This window comes from Triturus cristatus, chromosome 11 (genome assembly GCF_964204655.1).
Source record: "Triturus cristatus chromosome 11, aTriCri1.1, whole genome shotgun sequence".
Classification (NCBI taxonomy): domain Eukaryota; kingdom Metazoa; phylum Chordata; class Amphibia; order Caudata; family Salamandridae; genus Triturus; species Triturus cristatus.
In genome coordinates, this window is record NC_140594.1 from 39,079,026 (window position 1) to 39,103,874 (window position 24,849).

The window sequence follows — 24,849 nt, forward strand, 5'->3', positions numbered from 1 at the left end:
AGCTTGCTCGAGCACAAACATGATACCGTAAAGTAAAAATGTTTCTGGCAAAACAAGGGATATTTCGTACATTACTTAAGGCCCAGACTTCGTGTGGATCAAAAATAGTCAGCATAGTCATGTGCACGGCTGGTGTTATACAAGTGTCATTATGCAAAGTTAGAGTTTCTTAACTTATCAGTGTACAGTTGGAAGTGACTGATGCAATATCATGAAAACTCGATTGGAAGATAGTCAATATAAAAGCGGTTGGGAGAGGAATTCAACTTAACATGAGTTACAGTCAGGGAAGGGAGTTCTTCTTTCCAGTGTCCTATTATAACGAGCCATCACTGGTAAGCTCTTATTGTTCTTCTTCTTTTGTTGGCACTGTTGAGCACCGGCGGTGGAGCTAAGGTCCAGCTCAAATCCAAGTTTTCACGTAGCAGGGTGTGACCATTCGTTGTTCTCGGATCACAGTCCTGTTCCCTAACACATTTTATCGTCAAATTCAAAATCCATATAAAAGAGAGAGAGAGAGAAGGGGTGTGGCGTGCTTTGGGATGCCGAGGGAAGAGGGGGTGGAGTGGGATCGGATCAAAAAGCGGACCAAGGAGAGCAGAATCTTTCAGCACTGGGCCCATCAATCGGGCCCGACGGGTTGGGACTTCAGGCACGCTGGTCAGCGAGCAGGGGGCGTCGAGATAGCCCTTCGTTCTATCGTTTATCATGCTGATAATGGTGCCTCGTCTCACGCCCTTTTTGCTTCGTTGCTCACCCCTTGGTCGATGCCATAGATGTTCCATGGTCCGCAGCCAGGCTGTGCGTCACGTCCGACCCCTCTCTTCCGATTTTTCTTGCTGGAGACAATAGGTAGCCCTCATTAGTTTAGGCGATGTACCTTTAGAAAATAAAGTCATCAGCTGTTTTGTTCGGAATACTCTGGGACGGCTAGTACAGAGCTGGGGTGATTCTGGGAGGACGGGGTGCTTGGATATTCTAGTTCAGAACAATTGGGCGGGGGCAATTCTGGGCGGTGGAGATGGTGTTGTTAAAGCTCTAAAAACGAAAACCACTGACATATAGTCCCCGTGATGAGGGCCAGATTGGGAGACATCAGTCGTCTTACCTGTCCTTTCTTTCTCAGCCAATTAAATTCAACATTTTGCAGAAAGGAGAGGTAGTAACGTGGTAAAGTACGGTCGTTTTTGTTTCTGTCAATTTGTTCGAACACCGCCGTGTTTGAGGCCAATTATACACATACTGAGGAGGTATAGTGTCGTTAATTTATTCAAAAAGAAAAAGGGGGCAAGAGAGCCTTCAGCGAGGGAGGGAGTGAGAGAGTAAGAGAGAGAGAGAGAGAGAGAGAGAGAGAGAGAGAGAGAGAGAGAGTGAGTGAGTGAGTGAGAGAGAGAGAGAGAGAGAGAGAGAGAGAGAGACGTGCGCATCAAGTAGGCTATTTGGCATACGTACGACACAAAACGAGAGAGAGAGACATGTGTACGATAATAGGCTACTTGGTGCACACACAACATGGAGTAGCATGGGTCAGTTCTATGTAAGAAAACACAAGCGGGGGAAAGACATAAATTTGGTGATCACGTACACACAAATACCGGATAGGGCGTGACAGTACATACATCAAGCGCAGAAACTTAAGACGGAGACACAGGGCTACGTTGAGTATGGGGACCTTTCCTTTCCTGTCCTCTTTCCTATGCACGCTGCGTATTTTCAGTACTTTTGTAATTTATTTTGGGGGGGGGGGGGTGTCGGACCTTTTACTCCCCTCCCTTTGATCGATAGACAAGCACTTTAATCATACGATGACGTTCTCTTCAAGCGACCCAGGCATATGAAATGCATACACATTTATACCGTATAATCGTAGCACACACGCACAGTCATACCATACAGTTTTTCACGTTCCCAATAGTGGTCTGCACTTCGCGCACTATCCCACAACGTTTGTCTATGTTTTTCCCTATATTGAGCACGGTGTGGTCCATGTCCATTCCATTCTTCAGTCGGAACTTCGTTGTGACCTATAGAGAGGGAAAAGAGGGGGGGGGGTGCAGTATTCAAAGTACGTTAGCGCGCGTAGACACGAAAAAGTTCTACCTACCACGTACCAGGCTAGTTGCAGGGGCGGGTAATACCACAGACCTACTATATCCTTCCCTTCGACTATACAAGACGCTCCATTTTATTCGCCTCCTAAATTCGGGTTCCCTTGTCGTGCATTTGTTTCTCAATTGGTCGCATATTATAAGGTAGGGTACCGTACCTTGCATTCGGCAGATACCTTAAGCTATAGTAAACCATTTTCTAACAAGTCTGAAAAAAAAAAAAGATAGGCGTGATGGGTACAAATTTCATTAATTCAAAATTCAGGCAAAAAGAAAAAGGGTCTGTATTATCTGCCTTCTATTGCTCGGGAGTAACAATCATTAAAAACCTCTACCAACCTAGATGATCAGTTATGACGCCAATTCCGTAATTCCTTCGAAGAGCCTTTTATTTAAGACAATGTCAGTATACAAATACGGGCCTACAACCGTTAAAGGCCGGCCACGGTGTGCGAGGCGTTGGGTATCATGAGCAACTCTACCTTAACCCCTTCAGCGCTGCGCGGATTCCCCCGCGGTGCTGAAGGGTTCGAGCGCGGGCGGGGCCATGACGGAACGGTTCCGTCATGAGCACAGCTCAACCGATGCTCATGACGGAACCGTTCCGTCATGAGCATGGAAGGGGTTAACATGAAAAAAATTAAAAATGACAATAAAAATGAAAATGCCAGCATTAATAAGGTTGTTTGTATGCTCGATCAGTACCCTCCCCGTCCCTTCGCCCATCATGTGTGAAAACATCGCGTTCATATCCTGTTAACATGAATGTCATATAACTGAGACGCCATAGGGAGTTGTAGGCCCTTCCTACATTGGCGCCATTTTGGGGCGAGGTCGGGCGGGTCCAGCGTACAGTCTAAGTCCTTCCGCTAACTAGCTGCCAGACCAGAATCCCTTTCGCCAGTTCGAGAACTTTTGTTAGAGCCAACGGAAAGAACAGACAGCATGAATCGTGGTTCGGGGGTGGGGAAGCACAGTTTTTGGTCCTACCGGGTCATGTTGAGGTTCCACCGGAACTGATCCGAGCGGCTAGGCTACAGTGTCTCTTGATAATTCAAACAGAAGCTTGCGTCAGCATGGCGTCACCACGGTCTCGCAGCAATGCCATGATCCATTCTCAGGGCGGGACAGCAGGCGGGTCTCGCTGCCGACGCTTTGAATCAGTCTCTCTCAGGGCACCAAAGGGACGTAAGATTGCTGCCGCCCGGGGCAAAGACAAGTTAATGTGGAATGATCGAGCAATAGCGGAGGTTGCCCCCACCGGAAGTCCACGGGATTCGAATGTCAATGACTCCCGCAGAATCTGCAAAGTTGAGAGGGTGTTTTTCGAGGGTGGGGCCCACGCCCGAGCAGACAAGCTTCCGAGTCCAGGGCCGTCTTTCGGTGGGCCAGGCCTGGATCCGAAGAACCGACCGTCAGAGTCCAGAGGCAGCAGCAGCAGCAGCTCTTCGTTACAGCCACCGGGGTGGGTCCCCCGATCACTCTGCTGCGGGGACCCACCTCTCGAGTCAAACGCTAATGGCAATCTTGGTGCAGAAAGGAACCCGCGCCTGGGTGGCTGACCGGCAGGCAAGACGTGAATGGCTGTCTTGCTGCAGCTGGCCGGTGAGTGCAGGGGCGCCTACTCATCTGGACGGCGAGTGAAACGGCAGGGTGCAACTCAGCTGGCCGGCGAATGAAACGGCAGGGTGCAACTCAGCTGGCCGGCGAGTGAAACGGCAGGGGTGCCTTCTCTGCTGGCGAGCCTCCACCTGGGGAGGCGGGGGAGGCCCGTCCACGTCGCCTCCCCCCTGCCAGGGCACCCTTCGCTGCCGGTCGAAGCGGAGAATGGGAAGGCAAGTACAACGTGGTGGACTCCACCTTGGCGCTGCCAGAGCCTCGGCGCTGCGTGTAGCCTCCGGCCTATTCGCACAATCGTCCGCCACTGATGTCAATGGATTTTGCATGGCTTTTATAGCCCAAAGCCGACTAAAAGGACCGCCCAAAGCAGGTCAATGTTGCTATTTCGAAGAAGGAGGGGCGAGGACTGTCATGTAAATAGTTGTTTAAAAACGTGTTTTAATGTGTTTACCCTGTTGGCGTGTTTGTTATACCTATAAGTTATTAAAATGTTATAACTATACTACTTTGTTGGAGTGTTTTACATATTTGCAATCTGGTAACGAGCACAAGGATGTTACTGCGTAATCGGAAAAATGACATAGCCCAATTGTGCGTGGGCTAGCCCAATTCGGTGACGTCGATGGTGGGTATCAGCAGGCTTCCGGTTGTGCAGGATTTTGTCGTGTTTACTGGGCGGGGTGGGTGGTAGGGCAGATATGTTTAGGCAGCGAGAGTGATGGAGCTGAGCTACCTCGTGGCCATCTTGACCGTGAGCTTGGCTCCTTCCCCTAGTTTCATATTTTTCGCAAAGGGCTATTTCCTAGTGTTTCTTAGAAGAAGAAGGATCCCATCAGTGGTCTACTGGTTTTCAGAGTCCTTCTTTGTATATTTATGCCATAGTTTGCTATAAGCTATAGTGACTAGTCCATATTTAGTGAACATGTCCTTATTAGGGGTGCCTTCCAATGGAGCCGGATGGTTCACCTCTAATAAGCGGTCCGGGCAGAACCAACTACCAATCAGTGGGGAGAAGATAGGCATGACGGGTTACAACGGGGACAAAAGTCAGCACTACCTATCTTTTCACTGCTTGCAAAGACTAGATAGAATATCTCTATTCCTCGTTATTTGTAAGCAGAGAATACCTCCGAAGAACCAATATCGAACAACTAGTGTTCGGACAATCAATCAATCAATGGTGAGAAAGAGATAGGCACGACGGGTTACAATGGGGACAAAAGTCTGCGTTACCTACCCTTCACTATTTGCAAAGACTAGACAGAATATTTCTATTCTATGTTATTTGCAAACAGAGAATATCTCAAAGAGCACTATCCTTCAAAACAATCAATATTCGGACAATCAATCAGTGGGGAGATAAAAATAGGCACGACGGGTTACAATGGGGACAAAAGTCTGCGTTGCCTACCCTTCACTATCTGCAAAGGGAGAGAGAGTATTTCTACTCCTCCCCGTTTGTAGACAGCGAATATCTCAAAGAGAACAATCAATAAGCAATACTAGTATTTTCAATCAATCAATCAATCGTTTCGCAATTTGTCGTGTTTCACGACCTTACCCGGACCGCGTGGACAGTTTCTCGTCTTCCGCCTCCAGCGCCCGATCGTCCTCTACTCTCCGTATTTGCCGCGGCACTCCTGATGGTTCCCAGTCAGGACCGTAGATCACTCGAGAGAGGTCTGCTCGGAACCAGTGAAGTTCGTATGATCGGCTGCCAGACGAGGGTCTATCGGGCAGGAGCTCTCCCGATCGTTGCAGTCGTTCACTCTGTCGTCGGGACCTCTCTCTTTGGATCCACGTGTCGCTGATGGGCCCCACGCTTGGGACGCCAATTGTTAAATGGTAGAGGCAGTTGTAGTCGATAACCTTTCAAGTATTGCCCGGCGGTAATCGCCTCTTATACCATTCGATGCTAAACCAACAAAGAGGCAGGCGCCGGAGACTGGAAGGCAGGAAACAAGGTTTTATTCTCTCCGGAGGAGAGCACATCAGGTCAGACAGCAAGGTATCGTCATGAGGTGCTCTAACTGCATCTCTGAGGCCTGGCCTCTTATACACAGGTTTATGACTTTATTGCAGGTTTATCATACATGGCACATTCTTGAGATCGCTTTGATACATGAAAGAACATCCTCAGAATCCCCACTTCAAGCTCGTTCCCACACATATCTACAGTGGAAGTCCCCACCCCACCCACAGTAGGAGATGGCTATCACACAGCTGGACATTCCGCCAATTCCCGGGGGTGTGTGTGACCGGTCGGGTCTCAGGGGGTGGGGGGCCTTGATCTACTGTAATCCCTTTGATGTGGGGTGTTTCCCTTACAGTAGGAGCAATAAACTGCATCCGCAGGGCTAGGTGATGGCCTGGGATCGGTTCGGACAATTGGGCGCAGAGGAAGGGGGTTATCAAAGAGATGCATGACCATGTATGGGATGTCGGTCAGGCGTGGGATGTGGTTCCATGGCAGGGTCGCGCAGAAGGAGAGGGTTTATGGCCCGTGTATGAGAGAGTGGGGGTGGCCGGCTTGCGGGGGAATGCTCGTAGTGCCAGGGGGACGCGCTGGCGATCGGCAATGAGCAGGGAGAGACCAGGGTGCCTAAAATGGCTGCCTGTGCGCTTTCCTGTGTGTCGCGCTGGGGAGAGACAAGATGGCGCAGATAATGTTCAGTTCGCAAGCTAAATTTCCACACATCGACGATGTCATTATTATCTGGAATGGACCTGTCCCCGAACTTTTGAGCTACCATCATTACCTCAATGATAATCCATATAATTTAAAGTTCACCATAAATTGGGATAGGGAGAGGATTGATTTTCTGGATATTTAATTCTTTATACAGAACAACACAATACAGAGTACAGTTCATCGAAAGAACACTGCCTGCAATAGCGTACTACGTTATGACAGTGCTCATCCCCGACATGTAGTTAACAACATCCCCTTTGGGGAAATGATAAGAATGAGAAGAATTTGTAGCACTCAAGAGGGATTCATTCTCAACGAAAAAGAAAATTCCTGGCAAGGGGTTATCCCCCGTCCCTTATGAACAAAACGGAGAGTAGGGCTCTTAAGGTTAAACGAGAAAGTACACTGGAAGAAAGAGCACCACGGAATAAGACAGGGAAAAGTTCTCCTACTGCCCTAGTAACTGGTTACAATAGGGATAGTAGCAAGATTTTCAATATTCTACGAAAACATTGGAGATTACTTGAGGAAGTACCAGGCCTTAAGGATGAAATCACAAAAAACACAAGGGTTACTTATAGGCGTGGTCGAAACTTAAGAAATATACTTTGCCCTAGTTTCATTACATCCCCTAAGACCCCCAATTGGATGACAGAAGGACAAGGGGGTTTCTTTACATGCATGAAATGCTGTGCATGTAAAATAGGAAGAAATAGGACCCGCACGTTCCAATTCAATACTGAAAAAGTCCATAGAATTAGACATATTATTACATGCAAAACTAAATTTGTCACATATATTCTGGGCTGCCCATGCAATATGATATACGTTGGCAGTACCAAAAGGGAACTAAGGATTAGGATACAGGAACACCTAAGAGCAGTAAGAAATGGGGATTTGAGATACCCCCTTACCACTCATATGCAAACGAAACATCACAAACCTGACGAATTATGTTTTTTTGGGATAGACCATATACCGGTATCTCCCAGGGGAGGTAATAGAGAGCAGGAATTAAGAAGGAATGAAGCAGGTTGGATATGCAGACTTCGATGTGTGGAAATGGGACACAATAGTGAATCAGAGATGCATTATTTTCTGTAAAACAATGTCCCATTAATTCCATGGTACATTGGGTGATCACAAACTATCCCAAGTACCCGTTACACATAATGATCTCTCCCTAATCCCCACGGTATCTGTTTTCTAATCATCAACGAAAGAGGTTACTACATCTCCCACTAGGTGAAAATATAATTGTAGAATTGGACATTTTCCCTACCTATCAATACCTATTAGTTCCCCACCCTTTCAAGATACACTTCTTTTGGACGATGTATTGTTTACTTGACCCCTTATGTGCTACATCCATTACAGTTTCTACAATGGATATTGACACATCCTAGACATTCTATATACATATCGGGTGTATTTGATCATACATTCCTCTTGTATAGTTTGAAAATCATTTTTTTGTTTTGTACTTCTACTAAATACCCATTATGTTAGTTTTGATTAATAATGATCATATCACAGTTCATTTATTCGGCTCTCTTTATTTCTTTTTGGTGTTTCCACGTCTCCTATATGACGTTGGTTGACATTCTTATTTTTTATTAATATTATTATGTTGCTGGCAAAGCTTTTGATTATCTGTCTTGAGTCACGCTTACTGGTTAACTGACTATCATTCTAATCATTGTCGTTATTCTCTCCCCTTCTATTTTTCCCTAAATATGATATTAGCAACCATTGGATGACTTTTTCTGTCATTAATGGTCTAGTATGCTTTATTTTTGCTTACAAACCAAGATTAGATTGCCACTCGAAGATGGCGGCCGTGCTCTCGAACCCCACTTTCTATTGCTCCCTTACATTTGTGCGTCCCCACGACCTAAGAAAACGAATTGGGGTGTCACCTATTGGCAACATTTACGTGTACTATACTAACGGAATGCTTTTTTCTTCTTCGTGTTTATTTACATTGTCAAATCTGTGGTCAGCCGTAAATGACGACACCGTCTCGGACCACGATTTAAAATATCAAGATGTTTCCAATTATTTCTTCCCTTTTTTAATATCAGCAATTAAAGGATGATCATGGGATTCCCAATGATCTACGAAAACTATTGACTCCCGATTTTCTATGCTTATGCATACTAAACAGAATTTGATTACCGCTTAAAGATGGCAGCCTTTTTTCGGTTCGCGCTTTCCATTGCTCCTTCGCACCTGTGTATGAATACGACCTAAGAGAACTTACCTAAGTGTCACTATTTGACAACGTTTACATGTGCTACCCAAACGGCATGCTTCTTTCCCCTATTTAGTGCTTATTTATATTGTCAAATTCGTGGTCACCTATTAAGGATTACATCTTTTCTTACTACGATCAAAAAACATTAAGACGCTTATAGACGTTTCCTACCACTCCCCCGTTTTAGTATTAGCAGACAGAAGATGATCATGGAATCCATTAAGACCTACTGAATTTATTTATTGCCGTTTTTCCATGCATTAGCTCACCCTTTTAAGATGGCGGCCGCTTTTCCCTATCCGGGTTTTATCGCTGTTGGGTGCCCGGGACCGCCCACGTTCCATCAGGGAATCTCAGGTGTTAGTAATTGTGATCTAACCACGGGACTATATATATAGCTAGTTTGAATGTCTTGCCCTGTTGTAAACCTGACGGGGGTGACGTCTTCTTCTGAAACGGATGCGGAATCGGGTAAGTGGATATATCGGGTCCCTTTCACTCGTTTTGCTAGGTGTACTTTGTTTACAAACCTTTCTGGTTTGTTGGCATTTTTGGGTCTCGTTCTATTGACTATAAATAGGTGTATCCCATTTGAATTACCTTTTTTGATGGTTTGCTACTAAGGGGTCAACATGGAATTAGTTTATTTCGGACCTATCCGTGTCACTTTTTTAAGGCAAGATTTGTTTTTAGGCTCCTTACGGTACCGTCATAGGCTTATTTAATTTATAAATTATTCTACACGGTTGTGCATTATAAAGCGGGCGAAATTAGGCTACTCTTACCTTTCAATTAAGTTTAATTCTCTACTTACCCATTTGTAACTGCTTTTATAGACATTATGGTGCCAATTCCGATCCGGTAAAAAAATTCCCCGTCCGACTCGTATCCGGATTTTTTTCCGTCCGAATCGTCAAAGTAGCGTACAAACTGCCAAGTACGATTCGAACGGAAAAAAGTCCATACGAATCGCATTGGGAAGATTTCCCCACACGTCCTCGGGTCGGGAAAAGTCACCGACACGTCCCCGGGCGAGAAACCCACCGTGCGGAAAAATAAAGTCCGACTGCGCAAGTACGATCCCTCCCGTCCTCCCCATTTCACAACCGTACGCAAAAAACACCGTCCGAACCGAACTCCCATAGCAACCATGGAGACATGTGCCCGCATACGCGCCGAACACCCCACCACCCCCCGCCCGCGTATGTACGCCCCGAACCCCCACCCGTGTATGTACGCACCGAACCACCAGCCGTGTATGTACGCACCAAACCCCCCCCCCAGCCCTGTATGTACGCACCGAACCACCAGCCGTGTATGTACGCCCCCGAACCCCCCCCAGCCGTGTATGTACGGACCGAACCACCAGCCGTGTATGTACGCACCAAACACCCACCCGTGTATGTACGCCCCCGAACCCCCCCCAGCCGTGTATGTACGCACCGAACCACCAGCCGTGTATGTACGCACCAAACACCCACCCGTGTATGTACGCCCCCGAACCCCCCCCCAGCCGTGTATGTACGCACCGAACCACCAGCCGTGTATGTACGCCCCCGAACCCCCCCCCAGCCGTGTATGTACGCACCGAACCACCAGCCGTGTATGTACGCACCAAACCCCCACCCCAGCCGTGTATGTACGCACCGAACCACCAGCCGTGTATGTACGCACCAAACACCCACCCATGTATGTACGCCCCCGAACCCCCCCCCCAGCCGTGTATGTACGCACCGAACCACCAGCCGTGTATGTACGCCCCCGAACCCCCCCCCAGCCGTGTATGTACGCACCGAACCACCAGCCGTGTATGTACGCACCAAACCCCCACCCCAGCCGTGTATGTACGCACCGAACCACCAGCCGTGTATGTACGCACCAAACACCCACCCATGTATGTACGCCCCCGAACCCCCCCCCAGCCGTGTATGTACGCACCGAACCACCAGCCGTGTATGTACGCCCCCGAACCCCCCCCAGCCGTGTATGTACGGACCGAACCACCAGCCGTGTATGTACGCACCAAACACCCACCCGTGTATGTACGCCCCCGAACCCCCCCCAGCCGTGTATGTACGCACCGAACCACCAGCCGTGTATGTACGCACCAAACACCCACCCGTGTATGTACGCCCCCGAACCCCCCCCCAGCCGTGTATGTACGCACCGAACCACCAGCCGTGTATGTACGCCCCCGAACCCCCCCCCAGCCGTGTATGTACGCACCGAACCACCAGCCGTGTATGTACGCACCAAACCCCCACCCCAGCCGTGTATGTACGCACCGAACCACCAGCCGTGTATGTACGCACCAAACACCCACCCATGTATGTACGCCCCCGAACCCCCCCCCCAGCCGTGTATGTACGCACCGAACCACCAGCCGTGTATGTACGCCCCCGAACCCCCCCCCAGCCGTGTATGTACGCACCGAACCACCAGCCGTGTATGTACGCACCAAACACCCACCCGTGTATGTACGCCCCCGAACCCCCCCCCAGCCGTGTATGTACGCACCGAACCACCAGCCGTGTATGTACGCACCAAACACCCACCCGTGTATGTACGCCCCCGAACCCCCCCCCAGCCGTGTATGTACGCACCGAACCACCAGCCGTGTATGTACGCACCGAACCACCAGCCGTGTATGTACGCCCCCGAACCCCCCCCAGCCGTGTATGTACGCACCGAACCACCAGCCGTGTATGTACGCACCAAACCCCCACCCCAGCCGTGTATGTACGCACCGAACCACCAGCCGTGTATGTACGCACCAAACACCCACCCGTGTATGTACGCCCCCGAACCCCCCCCCAGCCGTGTATGTACGCACCGAACCACCAGCCGTGTATGTACGCACCAAACACCCACCCGTGTATGTACGCCCCCGAACCCCCCCCAGCCGTGTATGTACGCACCGAACCACCAGCCGTGTATGTACGCACCAAACACCCACCCGTGTATGTACGCCCCCGAACCCCCCCCCAGCCGTGTATGTACGCACCGAACCACCAGCCGTGTATGTACGCCCCCGAACCCCCCCCCAGCCGTGTATGTACGCACCGAACCACCAGCCGTGTATGTACGCACCAAACCCCCACCCCAGCCGTGTATGTACGCACCGAACCACCAGCCGTGTATGTACGCACCAAACACCCACCCATGTATGTACGCCCCCGAACCCCCCCCCCAGCCGTGTATGTACGCACCGAACCACCAGCCGTGTATGTACGCCCCCGAACCCCCCCCCAGCCGTGTATGTACGCACCGAACCACCAGCCGTGTATGTACGCACCAAACACCCACCCGTGTATGTACGCCCCCGAACCCCCCCCCAGCCGTGTATGTACGCACCGAACCACCAGCCGTGTATGTACGCACCAAACACCCACCCGTGTATGTACGCCCCCGAACCCCCCCCCAGCCGTGTATGTACGCACCGAACCACCAGCCGTGTATGTACGCACCGAACCACCAGCCGTGTATGTACGCCCCCGAACCCCCCCCAGCCGTGTATGTACGCACCGAACCACCAGCCGTGTATGTACGCACCAAACCCCCACCCCAGCCGTGTATGTACGCACCGAACCACCAGCCGTGTATGTACGCACCAAACACCCACCCGTGTATGTACGCCCCCGAACCCCCCCCCAGCCGTGTATGTACGCACCGAACCACCAGCCGTGTATGTACGCACCAAACACCCACCCGTGTATGTACGCCCCCGAACCCCCCCCCAGCCGTGTATGTACGCACCGAACCACCAGCCGTGTATGTACGCACCGAACCACCAGCCGTGTATGTACGCCCCCGAACCCCCCCCAGCCGTGTATGTACGCACCGAACCACCAGCCGTGTATGTACGCCCCCGAACCCCCCCCAGCCGTGTATGTACGCACCGAACCACCAGCCGTGTATGTACGCACCAAACCCCCACCCCAGCCGTGTATGTACGCACCGAACCACCACCCCACCAGGGAATGTACGGACCGCACCCCCACCAGTGCATGTACGGACCGTACTGACGCCAAAAAAACACGTACTGAACCCGGACAAACCATATTTACACAAGGAGAGTCAAGTAGAGTTTCCCCACACCACCAAACAGGCCCAACAACCCCACAAACATCACATACACTCACCTGCAACTGCCAAACTGCCAAACAGAGGCCCAAAACTCAATCACTCCTCATAACACACCCACACAAATTTCAAACACAGCCACACCCACAAATGGACCAATAAAAATGGACCACACACACAAACCATGAGCCTTTGCAACAGACCCACTGCTGCCAGAGCCCACAGACGACCCACACCACCATACTTGAACCTCACACTTGCATACCTTCACACAACCACCTACACAAACACCCCCTCATCACATTCACACACACACCTCCACTACCACACCCACACACCCACAGCCATCCACACCCACACCCCCACAACCACACCCCACGCCATGTCCACCACCAAGAATCCAAAGTTCACAAAGGAGGAGCTGGAGATCCTTGTCGACGAAATCCTCAGAGTCGAGCCACAGCTCTTTGGGACATTGGTCAGACAGACCAGCATATCCGAAAAAACCGCCATGTGGCAGAGGATCGTCGATTCTGTGAATGCTGTTGGGACAACCAGAAGGACCAGGCACGAGTGCCAATCCAGGTGGTACGATCTGCGGAGGACGGTCAAGAGGAAGATGACTGACAATCACAACCAGGGGAACATCACTGGAGGAGGGCCGCCCCCCAGACCGGTACAATACCATCCCTGGGAGGAGAAGGTGATGTCCACGCTGGCGGTGGAGGGACTACACGGACTGCCAGGACTCCCAGACCCTGGTGAGTACACAAACAACTCACCTCACATGGGGGGGATGCCATACACAATCAATCATGCATGCCACCCCCCCCAAGCCACCACCGGACACAACAACACTCCACAAACACACACATGCCACTGGCACCTCCATGCCCCATGCATCAATCAGGGCCATGCCAAGTCACAGGCCACACAATACACCAACACAACACAGGATGTGGTCGATGCTGGGAGTGGGGGCAGCAAAACTAACATTGAGCAACTCACAAGCACACAACAATGCCCTCAGCCCATATGGCCCAGGGCACAGCCATACAAACTGTGTGTACCCACACAGTACTGTCTTGCCTGCAAATGATGGCTGCCATGCAGGATGCCATGGGTCTGAAGGCACAATTTGCACATAACAGCAGACAATGAAGATGCATCGCTCTGATAGAGTCTCAGCACACACCGCCACAGCAGCAGCCTACACTCAGACACACTGCCCAATGGGTGCCCGGAGAACAGGGACTAACTCACATGAACAAGCCAATGGCCATTCAAAGACCGGCTAACTGTGTGTGCCCAGGAAGCTGGCCTGAGGTGACAGAGAGTGACAAAGAGAGGGAGGGAGAGGGGGAATGAGAGGGAAGGAGACAGAGGGGGGACACAGGGAGACAGACAGAGGGAGGGAGTAGGGTGACAGAGGGAGACCGACAGAGGGAGGGAGGAGGGTGACAGAGGGAGGGAGGAAGGGAGACACAGGGAGACTAAATCACCCTTGGGTGGTGTGGCCATGTCCACTCGTCAGCCGGTGGACTGTGTGCATGCAGACCAGGTCTGGCAGTGCCTCAACCCCCCCTTCCGTAGATGAAGACCGGTCCATGTGTCAATCTGTGCACGAGTCCATCCGTGCTGCAGGCACAGACCTAACCACACACCCAGTATACCCACCCACCGTGTCGGTAAGAACCCTGTCACAAATGCTTCAGTCCCCTACCTGCAACATCAAATTGCCTTGCCAAAACACCATTTGGCCACGTACAGTGCAACACGTAAGGCGCCTCTGCATGGCTCGCTACGCCCGCACACCACACTGCTGACTGTGTACCCAAATAGATGCATCAACTAAGATTGTGTCTCACACATGCGTAAAGCCCTGACAGCTGTGGCCAAGGGACATAGCCATGCACAAGTGCACTGTGAGAGGAATGCAGGACAGATCCAACTACCCAGAGGAAGAGTGCCAAATCAGAAATGCATGCAACATGGATGCCACATGTGACACTGTCAACATTGTCTCTCTCACACACAGGTCAACGTCGACGAACACCCCCCAACACTGGGGGGGAAGTCACACAGGACCAGGCTCCGCGGGATGATGACCCCACCGCCAGCGATGACTCTCACCACTCCGTGGATGACCCAGACCAACCTGGCCCCTCTGGTGTCCAACCACCTGCAGCACCTGCGTCAGGTACAACTGTGCCAACCACCACCCCCATTCCTGCCACATCCCAGGAGACGTCCAGGAGCCCTGCCCGCACACGACCACCCAGCCAGTCTGCCCAGGAGGGACACGGTCCTCCGGGCACCCAGGAGGAGGCAGGCGGCAACGCAGATGCCATCCCTCAGGGGTCCCGGAGACCCGATGCACCCACAACGGCAGGCCAGGTGCACGTGGGCAGGGGTGGCGGGAGTGGAGGACGGCGGAGGCGCGAACCTGACCAGGCAGCTCAGGACCCGGTAGTGTCCCAGGTCAGCAACATCCTGGATACATACCGGCGTGACACCAGGGGCATGGACCAGATTGCGTCCACCCTCAATGACATCAAGGGGACCCTCCAGGAGATGAAGACCCTGCAGTCCCAGCAACATGCCTGTCAACTGCAACACCAAGGAAGGATGGAGGATAGACAGGCTGAGCTCGTGGCGGTGCAAACCCAAATGACCGGTGTACTCCGTCGGATTGCCGACAACATGGGCAACCCTCCCTGTGGCACCAGGCGAAGGCCATTACCAGACACAGGGAGGGATCAGGAGGAGGAGGATTCATCCGACGGAGCGTCACAGACATCGTCACGGACTGCTTCCGAGGGTCCCCGCAGGAAGGTGGGTCGTCCACGAAAAAGACTGTGAGAGTCAGCAGAACATCACCATCTCCCAGGTCACCTGGCCTGGCACCTGGCCCTCTGGCCCAATAGCAGCACATGACATTGTCTGCCACATGGACTTGCTGGTCACTGTCTGACCTATGTTGACGAAGACTGTGGCATGGACTCTGACATTTTGCTACGACAAGGATACCAACTCCCCCAGTGAACTTTGGATTCTACACTCCCGCTGTGCACCTCTTGTCATCCCCACAAACCCGTACCCCACCACAAATAAATTAATCACACTTACAAGATGATGCCGTGATTCTACATTATTACAATACATGTGTGTGTCGTACAGTCAAAGCATGCCTGATCTCAGAATTAACTCCAACCATCCAAACCGTGGGGTCGCAGTCTTGCCCAGGACACACATGGGTCCCAATGTCTCATCTGATACAGACATGGAGTACCAAACTCACCTGTGCTGGGCCCAACCAGCTGAGTGGTTCCCGCACAACTGTGGCTACAGACACATTCAGGGGAGCAACAGTCATGCGCAGAGGTCAGGGATCATGTGGAGTGACCTGGCTTGCCGCTCCCAGGTATGTCTAGACATGTGTCCCTACAATGTGCAGCATGCTTGCGTCAGGCGGATGTTGAGAATGGTGGCTAGGCCAAGGTTGGATGCATGGAGATGCCAGAATGCAGTTTAGGATCACTGTGCCACATGGTTGTGTTGGGGTTGTGGGCTGCATCATGAGTGTGGGCGTGGATCTAGAAGGTCATCCTGCAGCTGGCTGTGAAACATTCCCCCCATCCCGTTAGGACGTTGATGTGGCCTGGTTGCCCGACGCAGTAGCAGAGCTGTGCAGATGCACTCCGGATATGGACAAGTACCATGGGAGTCGTGAGGCACATGTCCGTAGACTGCAGGGTAGGATTCTACACAGATGTTGTAGTTTCCCTGGGGGATGGTCTCTCTTGCCTTGAGGTGGATGGAACTGTGCATCTTGTGCATAATACAGTTCCCACTCCCTGACAAACCCCTAGCATCTTGTCACTCTACACATAGACACATATGCACCACCTATGAAAACTATGCCAGACCTGCGGCACGCACAGTGGCAACAGGGCACCATTGACAGGGAAGAGGCACCTTGGAGACAGAGGGACAAATTTATTAGTCATGTGTGTTGGAATGACAATGATACTCTGTCAACACATACACAGGTCATGTGGATGTACATGTGGGAGCAACACTGGCACCCCCCATTGCAACACAGATGCTGGCATCCCATTGACCTGGCACACAAGTGACGGATAACAGCTAAACACCCCCTGCTGCCACGGAGAGGCCGCTATACACCATTGAGGCCCTGATGGGGCAATCACACACCATGTCAACCCGGTGCAACCTGTATGTTTCCGAGGCCAGTGTTACACACAATGATGGCCTCATCACAATCCCCAATCCCCTGCCACATGACAGTCACCAAGTCTGAGCATGGCTCCAGGTGAAGCCTGCCCCATGTCATGTTCCCCATGTAGGATCACCATGTATGCAAATGGAACACACATGAACCGGAGAAGTGCACACAGACTACAAACAATTCACACACCCAAAACGACGTGAGGCATCCCTTACCCTGAGGAGATTTCAACACTTGCCCGTGCATGTGACGCTGAATCAGCACATGTCGCTGTGTTCATGAGGAGTAGCAGGAGCACAACAATGCCACCAGCAGACAGCATGCACATGGACCTGTGGAAGAGAGACACACAAGGATTCAGCACAAAGGAGCACATCCGCAAGCATGTACTTAACACGTATCATGTTGTTAACATGACAGGTGACAATGATGACCCTCAGACAACATCCTTCCATTGCGCCATCACTTGAGTGACACTTCAATACACACCACTGACTCACTTGGCAGACATGCAGATGGACACACACATTGCAACACATGCCACACACGGCCCAATGCGTGCACACTCAGACACTGGAACTCACCACTAAGCAAAGAAGTTGCGTATGAGCCGACTCCGCATGTCCTCCACAGCCTCCTCCTCCTCCACATCACTTGCCCCGTCACCAAGCCCTTCATCCTCCACGGGTGGATGGTCCTGGTCATCTTGATCCAGTATGAGTGGAACAGCTTCCTCCACTGCCATGTTGTGCAGCATGCAGCAGACGATGATGATCTTGCACACCTTCACCGGGGCATATGGGAGTGCTCCGCCGGTCTTGTGGAGGCACCGGAATCGGCTCTTCAGAAGTCCAAACGTCCTCTCAATGACTCTCCTGGTCCGCCCATGTGCGTTGTTGTAGAGGTGCTCGGCAGCCGTGCTGGGGTTGCGGACAGGCGTCATCAGCCATGGCATGTTGGGATAGCCAGCGTCCCCTACAAGGAAACATCATGGACAGAAGTGTGTCAGCACAGGCAGTGAGATTGGAAGATGACGCCAAACACAGAACTGCCAGAGTCTACCCACCAACAATACATGCTCGCTCGTTCCGCAGCTGCAGCATCATTTCTGGCACCCTGCTACGCCTCATGATGAAGGCATCGTGTGCTGATCCTGGAAAGCGAACACAGACATGTGAAATCACCATGTTGGACAGACACACCACAAGGGCATTAATGGAGTGATAATGTTTGCGATTCCTATACACCACCTCCTGTGCCTGTGGTGGTACCAACGCAACATGTGTCCCATCTATGGACCCAATGACATGGGGCATCCCTCCCAGGGCATAGAACTCACGCTTGACATCTGTCAACTGCTCACGATTTGGGAATTTAATGTACTCATCCAGGTGAACCAACATGGCCTCTAAGAAATCATGCAGAACACGGCTGAACATCGTCTGGGACATGCCCCCGACATCAGCAATGGTATGTTGGAACGTACCCGTGGCAAGGAAATGTAGGGCTGCCATCACCTTCAACTTGGGTGTCAGTGCACTTGGATACCTGTGGCGCGGGAGGAGTTGTGCTTCCAGCCGGCCAGTCAACTCATCAATCAACCGTTGGCTGAATCTGTAGCGGCGTATACAGTCCCGTTCATGCAGGGCAGCAATGTCTGGCATACGTCGAGGGAGAGGCGGAGCCCTGCAGTGAAATGGAAGGAACACCTAAGAGTGAGCACTGTACAACAACATCGTCAATGCACTGAGCACATGTTACACAGCCAATACACATATGCCACGTTGTGAGTCAGGTCTGTGCCACAGTTCCTGGACACGAACGCCAGTCAGGTTACACTCCTACCAAGGGACAGCCACTAACGGAGGGGGGCAAGATCACGATGACATGGCATGAGACTAGCTGTGGGCCAGTGTAAGTGAACATGCACACGCATCACAGGATTCACAGACATCCACACATGTGCAGAGGTAGTATGCGTATGGTACAGACAGGTAGTTGGATGCGATATGCACTGGTCACATGTCATAGGAATAGGACAGGCCACACACATTGCCTTTGAGGAGTACATGTCGAGACAGAACATACATAGGGAGCATGTGGATATGTACTTGTGTTGATACTCCGTGTAGTTGGATACATACACACCTCATGGCAAATCACATATGTGGGCTGGTGTGCGGAACAGTGTGCCATGCCCATCGACACACAGACACATGTTGGCAGCAGCAACTGCTGACACATTGAATCACACACCTACAGCAAAATCATGGAAAGACATGCCACACACATGACATGGTTGCAGCATGCAACGCAGCCATACACGTGTCATATGTAATATTCCGTGTACCTGGCATCAGGGGACAGGTGCGGGTGTCCGTGACTGGGACATGCAAGTGACTCATGGCTCCACTAGTGTGTACGACATGCACACATGTCAAAGGAGTGCAGGGGATGTGTGGTACAATGCGCACCATCACACACGACATGTGTACACAGCTCATCGTACATGTGCTTTGCCCACACCTCAGGGGTAAAGTGCCACATCACATCCTGACACACCTGTGTCACACACAGGTGGTATTGCACAGACAATGCATTGGTGTCCACCCTTGGCAATACCTGTCCGCTCCATTCCTGTCTGTGTGCCGCCTGTCACCACTGACAGTTGTTATACGCACCGTACATACGCTCGGAGCGCGTGTATAGGGTCCCTGGGCCAATATTGCCGCTGGCGTATGCGTACGCCACAGTAGTACGGACTGTACACGCGCTTGTACGGTCCGGATCACAATATGTGCGCTGGCGTATGCGTACGCCACAGTAGTACGGACTGTACACGCGCTTGTACGGTCCGGATCACAATATGGGCGCTGGCGTATGCGTACGCCACAGTAGTACGGACTGTACACGCGCTTGTACGGTCCGGATCACAATATGGGCGCTGGCGTATGCGTACGCCACAGTAGTACGGACTGTACACGCGCTTGTACGGTCCGGATCACAATATGGGCGCTGGCGTATGCGTACGCCACAGTAGTACGGACTGTACACGCGCTTGTACGGTCCGTACTACTGTGGCGTACGCATACGCCAGCGCCCATATTGTGATCCGGACCGTACAAGCGCGTGTACAGTCCGTACTACTGTGGCGTACGCATACGCCAGCGCCCATATTGTGATCCGGACCGTACAAGCGCGTGTACAGTCCGTACTACTGTGGCGTACGCATACGCCAGCGCCCATATTGTGATCCGGACCGTACAAGCGCGTGTACAGTCCGTACTACTGTGGCGTACGCATACGCCAGCGCCCATATTGTGATCCGGACCGTACAAGCGCGTGTACAGTCCGTACTACTGTGGCGTACGCATACGCCAGCGCCCATATTGTGATCCGGACCGTACAAGCGCGTGTACAGTCCGTACTACTGTGGCGTACGCATACGCCAGCGCCCATATTGTGATCCGGACCGTACAAGCGCGTGTACAGTCCGTACTACTGTGGCGTACGCATACGCCAGCGCCCATATTGTGATCCGGACCGTACAAGCGCATGTACGGTCGGTATCACTGCTTGTGGGGTGCCCTAGGGCGTGGAACGCACCGTACCTGTGTGTAAATGTATGAAAACACATAGGGGACACATGAGGGACAAGTATAAGGGCCTAAATGCCTGATGGTTGCCATGGAGACTGAGTTAAATTTTTGAATTTGAGCACCAGGTGCACAGCAGAAGTCAGTTTGAAAGAATCTACATTGTTGCAATGTGGATGTTGACTTGACATCATTATCAAAACTGAAACCATGCAAAGCCACACACTGGGGTAGGTTTGAAGGGATTGGATGAAACGTAGGATGCTAATGTGACTGACCAATCAATCTGTACTCCTATACATGAACAGGCCAGCCAGGCATATATAAGGCAGCCAGGTCCCATGAGAGAGCACTTGCCTGCACATCCATTCATCCCTGACCACTGCTGCTGATAGTGATTCCTCTGGCACCATGTCCAGGACTGTGGAGAGGTCACAGCCATTCACCCAGGAGGAGAACCTTGCCCTGATAGATGTGATCCTCCCACAGTTCCAGAGCCTGTATGGTCGACCAGGGGTTCAGGTGAGTGCAGACTCCACTAGCTTAGACTGTGCCCCTTTTGTGTGACAGTGACTTCTGGCATTGTGTCCATGTGTGACAGACATGCACTGTTGTTTGGAGTGGTCCCAGGGTGTGGAAGGCCTCATGTCACCCATGCAGAGCATGCCTGTGTTTCCTGTGTGCACTCCTCACTTGCATAGTGCCTACTGTGACAATGAATGCAAGGTGCATGCCACATTCTGCCTGCATACTCCTCCTGGGGATGTTGTTTCCACAGTCCTGATGTGATCCTGTGTTCCCCCCAGTGTGACAGGTGTCAGTACCCATGGATGTGTGTTTGTTCAGTGTACCTGTGCTGTGAGTGTCCAAAGGCCGTGTTCGTCCCCTGCACATTGGTGTGTGTGTTAGTCCCCTGTCATGTGGGTGAGTGCATATGGGGAGTGTTGCACACAAGCAGCATGAGGGATGGATATGGCCTGGCCATCGGATGTGAGCAGGGAGCAGTGCTGTGTGCATGCCGTGCTGAGCCAGCCCCACACCTGTGACACCCACGTCTACTGGCACATGGGCAGAGTGAGGTGTGTACCCGCAGTTGGCAATGCCATGTGATTGTCCTGTACCTGTGTGTGTCTGTGTACTCTGCTGAGGTAGCATCAGTGTGCTGGGGCAGGTGACTGCTGTGAGGTGCTGTACATAATCCTGGTGTAGCCTGTGAGGCACAGTGTGATCCCTGGTCAGTGAGTGTGTGGTACCCCTCATGCCACCCGTGTGCTTCCACTGGCACGTAGTGCATTTGGCCTTCCACAGTGGATAATGTCCCTATGACAAAGGTGCAATTAGTTGCATGCATACCATGGCCTGTTCATAATGAGGATTGTTCTATATGTGTGTCTCTGTGTCTTTGCTCATGTGGATTAATGTATTCTCTCTTTTGCATCCTCACAGGTAGGCGCCATTGCCAAGGGGGAGATCTGGAGGGAAGCCGTCAGTGCCGTGAGGGGTACAGAGGGTCGGAGGCGGAGCCTGTCTCAGGTGAGGAACGCTGGCAGGACATCCGGTGCTGGACGAGGAGGATTGCACGGCTCCTGCTGGGGGACTCACCTGAGAGCCGTAAGAACCGTGGCCGCCGTCGTCTGACCCACATCCAGAAGCGTGTGCTGGCGGTGGTCTTCCCCGATATGGACAGGCGCCTACAGGAGAGGCAGCAGCAGGAAGGGGGTAGGTACATGTGTGTCAGTTGTGTGTCCCCAGCCAATGTAAGTGTGCAGTTGCATGGATACACTGCCAGGGTTTGATTGTGCAGTGCGTCAACTTCTCCACAAAGTAGCACAGTGCTGTTCTCACTCCCTCCCTTCCCCTCCTTGCAATGTGTTCCCTGGTCTGTCGCCACTCTTGCACAAGGTTATTTATGCAGGCAGTTCATGCAGGTGCCCTATGCTATCAGCATCATGTGTGGGGGTGATGTGCCACAGGTATGGGGACCTTGCGTGTGCCATGGCCAATTTCAGTCATTGTGGTGTCCATGTCACTTGGCACTGATTGTGAATCACGACATAGGGGTGTGTCTCCAAAATGTACAGCCTTCCAGCATGCATGTCCAATTGTGTGCCCTCTGACATGATGTGCCTGAGTGGGAGGCCTGCTAAGTGCAGGGACGGTTGCTTAATTTGCAGTCATGTCCATCCTGGACCATGGAGGAGTGTGGGCACTACTGTGCCCTGGGGCACCTCTTCCTAGGTATCATGTGCGTCATCCAACAATATGGCCATTCACTGTGTCTTTGCCATGGGTTGCGTAGGGTGGCATTGTACCCTGGGCTCAACTGTTAGGACCTACAGGTTGCTACATGTGTCCACTGTACAGGGGGACCCATTTTGCTTGTGCATACTCACAGTGGGCATTACCTGTGTGTGTTGTTGAGACAATCTGATGATGTTTGCCTGTCAATGATGTGTGGACATGGCCACCAGGGGCTGTGTGTTTACAGTCATGAATTAGTGGAGGCCATGTGTTTCCATCCCAGAGTAAGAGGTGTACATACTTTCTCCGTCTCAATGAGATTGTCTCAGGTGTGGGTGGTTTGTGCGTACAAGGCCTACATGTCAGAAGCTTCATCCTCCTTGCTGGGTTTAGCCTGTGTGTGATGTTTGACTGGACATACGCTCAAGGTGCAGTGACCCTGTCATGTGTGGCCTGGTTTCATGTATTGCCTTTGCAGCATGCGGCAAGAGTAAATGGATATGATTCATGCTCATCCCTTTTTGACGACGCAGTGTGGTGCAGGTGCTGTGCACATTTGTCCCCAGAGGCTGACTCCTCTCTAAAATTTCAGGTGCAGTGATTTGCTGTTGTGTCATGATCTCCATTGTGTCTCAGTGGCATGGTGGGTAGAAAAACTGTGTGTTCCATGGCCTACATGTGTACATTGTTTTGTAGGTGTTACTCCTGTTGCTTTTCAGGCTATGCAATGTGACCTATGTATATTTGACTCATGTGACATAAGTGTACAGGTGTCTGATTTTCTCCTGTCTCTTCACCTTGCCCACAGCATCGCCGGGGGACACGGAAGGAGACACTAGCACGGACCGGGAGGAGAGATTGAGCACCAGTACCAGCAGTGCTGTCCTGTCTGGCACATGGAGTGGCACGGAGGCCGAAGGGAGTGAGGCGGAGGACCTGTTGACTGCCAACACAGACTATGACGCAGACGGGTCCGAGGCTGAGCTCCCAGAGGTGGCGGAGTCTGCCCCCCCAGCTGATGGCAGCCCTCCACATCCCCCCGCCACCTCAGGTTCCATCACCGGCCTCCCACATGCTCGTGGCCCTTCCCTCCGTGCTCGGTCCCCACATGTCTCCTTCCTGCCAGGCACCGCACCCCCTGCCCCTGTCACCACTGCTGCGGTGAGTGCGGAGTCTGTGGACATCCTGAGGCAGTTGCAGGTTGGTCAGACTGCGATGCTAAATGTCCTCCATGCCCACACCCAGGTGCTGACCCAGATGGAGGCATACATGGAGGGCATGTCGGCTGCGCAGTCTGACCAACGGCAGTTGCTGAGGTCCATAGACTCCACACTGACTGCAGCACTGGATCTCCTGCAGCGCTGCGTAACACCCCCTACCCCTGCCCCATCCACAATTCCCACTCCCGTGCCTGTCCCACGCACATCCAGACGTCAGCGTGCACGCACCCCAACAGACACAGGCACCACACCACCAGGGAAGTCGAAGCGCACACCTCCTGTCACGCACACACAGGGTGAGGAAGGCACACCCACTGGGTCGGGGGGGAAACGTAGAACACGCAGCCACAGTGGGAGTCCGCATTCCACACAACCCACTCCCTCCAAATCCACTCCCCTTAGCTCTCCTGGCCAACAGTCAGTGACAGCATCATCCACTGCGAGTGTGCCCCCCAGCCCCAGGATGACACCACCCCGCAAGCGGTGGAGGCGGGACCCGGCCAGGGGAGTTGAGTCCCCCACCCTGTCCACACCCTCCCCCAGTGGCGCTGCGACCCATCCCTTTGCCCCCCCCCCCTCCTTGGGGCCTGTGGTTGGATTGGGTACGGGGGAGTCGCTGGGGGAACTTGCCGACGTGTGCAGCGCCATTCTGTCCTCCACCTTTGGCGCTGGCACCCCCCTGTGGCAGATTCATCCCTCCCTGCACCCACAACACCTACCCTTTCCCCTCCTGTCCCTGCGGTGCCTGTTTCCACCCTCCCCCCTGATGCCCCCTCTTCT

At 52.2% G+C, this 24,849-nt stretch overlaps 1 long non-coding RNA gene across 1 annotated transcript in view; it reads left to right on the forward strand.

Moving 5' to 3' along the window:
• The first annotated feature begins 9,011 nt into the window (after positions 1 to 9,011).
• The window catches only part of LOC146783191 (uncharacterized), a 33,646-nt gene continuing 17,808 nt past the window's right edge, over positions 9,012 to 24,849 (forward strand). The window contains exon 1 of the long non-coding RNA XR_014970918.1: positions 9,012 to 9,148. This is a non-coding gene — a long non-coding RNA (uncharacterized LOC146783191). The remainder of the gene's footprint in view (positions 9,149 to 24,849) is intronic.